This window comes from Poecilia reticulata, chromosome 19 (assembly GCF_904066995.2).
Source record: "Poecilia reticulata chromosome 19, P_reticulata-male-v2, whole genome shotgun sequence".
Taxonomy (NCBI): Eukaryota; Metazoa; Chordata; class Actinopteri; order Cyprinodontiformes; family Poeciliidae; genus Poecilia; species Poecilia reticulata.
Window position 1 is genome coordinate 1,711,248 of NC_088848.1, and position 4,827 is coordinate 1,716,074.

The window sequence follows — 4,827 nt, forward strand, 5'->3', positions numbered from 1 at the left end:
ATGATCATAATAAAATACTTTATTTGAAGGCGGTTGAAATGTAGCAATTATTTGACCAATTCTGGGGAAAATTTGATTTGATTGTCTTAATTTTCTGTGATTGCTGAGATTGATGTAAGAGAAAAACAGCTTTGATTTGATTAAGTAATTAATAACATTTGATTATTTAACCACTCAACAGTTATCGATTGCGTTCCTCTGGGGGACCCCGGTAAGAAGCTATGGCGGGCCGGATGTGGCCCTCGCGCCTCCAGTTTGTGATGCAAAGCATAAAAGATGCTAATGAAGGTTCAACATTAATTATTCAATCTTAAAAAAGAAGAAAAATCTTTTATTCCCACTGAAATGGAACATGATCTGAAGCGACAGTCATTTTTGGGATGTTGCTCAAATTTAGACATAAAAACTTAAAATCAAGCCGTTTTTTTGTTTTTTATTATTTGTTTTCTTTGCATATTAATTATTTTGATGGACACTTTCAAGAAAAACTCCTGCCATCTTCACATTTTCCCCCACAAGATAAGATTGCTGCTTCTTTGTGGACGATGAAAATTTAAATTTAAATCGTTGTAGGTAGAAAACGTATCTCCACAGTTGGGTTATTATAAGTCAGGCTCACGGTTTCTAACATGGTTGATGTTTTTTAGGTCGGTGTTTGTGGTTCTAGTTACTCCAAAGCCAAGACGATCGCAGAAACGTCGCTAATTAACGGGAATCTGGGTTTTTTTTACCTCTTTTTTTCTTCTTTTAAGAAAATGTCACTTATTTGCATTGAGGTGAGGGGCCGCACAAAATGCCCCCAGGGGGCATCAAATGGCCCTCAGACCGCACTTTGGAAACCCTAAACTAAAACAAGCTCAATAATTAACATTTTAATGTCACATTTTGTGACGCTTGTGAAAGGAGAGCAGCAGCAGCATCAGGATGATGCGCAGCGCTGCTGAACGCCCCTCGGTGCAGCGAACAGCGACCGGTTTGTTTCCTCCGGGTTGTTGGCATTTGGTTAAAACGTCTGTTTTTCATTCAGATCCAGAAATTTTACTCAAGTAAAAGTAAAAATACATTTGAACAAAAATACTCCTAAAAGTTACTAAAGTAAATGAAACTAGTTACTATCCAACTCTGCGGTGTTAGTCTGCTAATCGCTCATAGCAGATTTCATGTAGATTGTTACCACACTGCCACCTGCTGGTGGGAGTTGGCACCACTTAAATCCGATGTTTTGACTTTTTTATGGAAAATTTGCAACAATCTCACAATAATTGCTCTAAAAATCCAGAGATGTTGACTTTGTGATAATCTCTGCAACAGATTGAACATTTACAGATAAAATCGGCTTTGATTTGATTATTAAAACAATATTTGGGCAGACAGCTGTCATCTTGAAGGTTTTAGTGTCCCTCTGGATTGCTGGGCCACACAGGAAGCTCTGGCGGGCCGGATTTGGCCCCCACACCTCACTTTGAGACGTTTTCTACACATTTAGATGATTAGAAATTCTACACCTCCAAACACTAAATGAAAACATGAACATGATTCCTCATCCTCTAGGCGTGTGTTCACGTCTCCTGCTCTTCTATCTGCATCTCAGCTGTAAATCCTGCTGCCCTGCAGTGAAACGAACTGAAATACTGGAAGAAACGAGCAAACTTTGTTCACCTCTGTTCTACTCAGCAGGAACAGAACAAACGTTTTTCAAGATTTCAAGATGAATTTCACAACACAAACTCATCGACTCCCTTTATCTCCGCCTGTTAAACGCAGACAGAGTAAAAAACTGTTTTATTTTATGGCATCTTACTGCTTGTTGCTGTGGATCAGCGTGAGAATCCAGCTGCAGCACAGCGTCGGTGCTGCTCCGCTTCCCGCGATGATCTGAGGGGCAGAGCTCAGCCTCGCGATGTTTATATGGAGCTACATCACGGCCATAAAGTTTATTCAAGAGAAAAACAAAAACATGAAACTGAAAAGAAAGTTTTAAATATCTATTTTATTTATTCTACCATGAATAAAATGTTTGAGTTCATGTTTAAGTTAAAGGGGCAGCGTTCTGTAAAATTTACTTTCCGTCATGTTTTAATGTTTTTTTTCCTCATTAAAACGAATCTGGATTGTTACTTTGATTCTTTCATGTTTGACAAATCCTTTAATCTCCATGGCAACCATTCAGATGCAAAACGCCTGGGTGGACCTAGCTCCGCCTTCCAGGCGCAGCTCCTCCCCCACTCAGCTCCTTCAGACTAGCCGGCAACGATTAGCAAACAGCTGCTGAGCTCATTATAGGAGCTGCTGCTCAGAGCAACGATGGTCAAAACTTTTTTAGAGGGTTAACAGAGGAGCCATGTTGGCACGACTTCCTGGAGGCGGAGCTTCAGAAAGAGCATGAGTTCTTAAAGAGACAGAGACCCAATTTCACAACCCAATTAGGAAGTCAAAATTTTTTAAGTCATATTTGACATATTTTATTTATTATAACAACTAACAGTGACATAGTTACTTGATTGTGTTATAAAAATCGCACTATGTGTCCTGAAATCATATAACACAGCTCCATTAAGTTATTTTACTTGATTTAATGTTTATAACTAATAAAAAAACAACAGGGCAGAAAACTGAATAAAACAGGAAAAGTCACATCATCAGTCTGGCAGCATTTCTGATATTTAAAACAAAAAACTAATCAGTAATTGTTGATATTAATTTGTGTTATGTTTTTCAGCCATTTTGTCCAGCTCTTGTATCAATGTACGTTTTTCTTTTTAATCTAATTATATTCAGAAAAAACATGGAAGTAGAAGAAAAAAACATCTATTTTGAAATGTTTTGTTGCTAATTAAGAGGAAAGTGACAAATTTTTGGTGGCTGAATCTGCTTGGCTGACATCCGCCGGCGATGTTAGCCGATATAAACAACAAATTTTATCCTGAAGTCGTTCAGGTTGCAGGATGACAAATAAAGCTTAATTATTAAAATAAATCCATTTGTGATGAACTGTTAAATCAGCCGTTAAGCTTTCAAACTGAGACAGAATCGTTAGACGGCTGTTAAACTGGATTTGTAAAATAAAACAAAAAGTTAATAATTAAACAGCAAACATTATAAAACACACATAAAACCATGAGGCTGAGCTGCTGCTTGTTGTGGTTTATATTATTAATTTTGATTGTAGATATCACCTAAAACAGCTCATATTTAAGCCCAGCCGTAATTTATTTTTTACATTTCCATGGTGTTTATTCTCTAATATATGGAAATTTCTCCCAAAAATAAGACAGACTTTCCACACTTCTCTGTTTCTGGTGAGTTTTTATACTTAAAGATGCCATTTAAGTATGAAAAATCTAATATTATTCAGACTTTTAGCATCTAAATTGACCTAAATCAGGCAAAGTTTGATCTGATTTATTGTCAGAGAACCAGAAAAAAATCTGGTTTTATCCATTTTGCTAAAGTTTAAATGATTCCCAGCTATAATTTCCACCAAAGCTCCTGGTGTGACTTGTGGGCTGGTTGAGGTTGGAGCCTCCAAACGGTTCAGTGCGTTTCCTTAGTAAATGAGCGTTGAGGGGAGATGATGACCATCATCGTCCTGGAAGGAAGCTGCAAACGCTGCTTGAATCAGCTCCATTTAAGATCATGTACCTTCATTTCCACGCATAGAAGGAAAGGAAATTGGTATCGATTCGTTAATTTGGAGGAGAGAAATGTTCAGAATAAAGATTCATCCGTTTGTTGAGACTGAAAAAAATAACGTTGAGAAAATAAACATTGAAATTATAATTGCTATATTCCTCTTTTACAAAATCATGAAAAAATCCTTTCAGATGGGGAATATAATTTTGTTAATCTCTAATAATTTGCTCTACATTTGTTTATTGACAACCAAATTGGATAAAATGAATAAGAATAAAACCGGGTCAGATTGTTGGTTGAAACTGTTCCTCTCTGAAAGTATAATTCATATTTTATAATCCAGTTGGTAAACAGCTCACAGGGAGGCTGGGGTTGCTAGGTAACGGGTCTGGGCTCGGCTGGGGTTGCTAGGTAACGGGTCTGGGCTCGGCTGGGGTTGCTAGGTAACGGGTCTGGGCTCGGCTGGGGTTGCTAGGTAACGGGTCTGGGCTCGGCTGGGGTTGCTAGGTAACGGGTCTGGGCTCGGCTGGGGTTGCTAGGTAACGGGGCTGGGCTCGGCTGGGGTTGCTAGGTAACGGGTCTGGGCTCGGCTGGGGTTGCTAGGTAACGGGTCTGGGCTCGGCTGGGGTTGCTAGGTAACGGGGCTGGGCTCGGCTGGGGTTGCTAGGTAACGGGGCTGGGCTCGGCTGGGGTTGCTAGGTAACGGTGGAATTCCTGCCGATGTGACTGAACTAATCAGGAGTTTTTTAAAAAACATTTACTTATTAGCTAATTGCCAGAAAATGGCCGGGTGTTTTTTTTTTTTTTTTTGAGTGCTTGGATTGTTTATACAAGTAATTTAGATCCAAATGGAAGAACAAAAAGGTGCAAAACGTGAATTTGACATAACAGATCCCCTTTAAAATAAAATGAATCGAGATAAAGAAAACCACCTGGAACAGCTACGGCTAACCGAAAACGCTTTCAGAAAATAATAAAATACCCCAAATACTAAAAGTCCATCTAATACCACCTCCAGTCTGCGGCGCCTCCGTTTCTCTGATTGTAGCTAAAGACACGTATTTCACAATCCCAATGGTAAAAAGTCCTATAAACTCATAAATATTGTATTTGATAAAATCTGAATGTTAATAACACGATTGTTTCACATTGTTTCTACAGAAATAAACGCAGTAAACATTCTGGCTTTCTCTG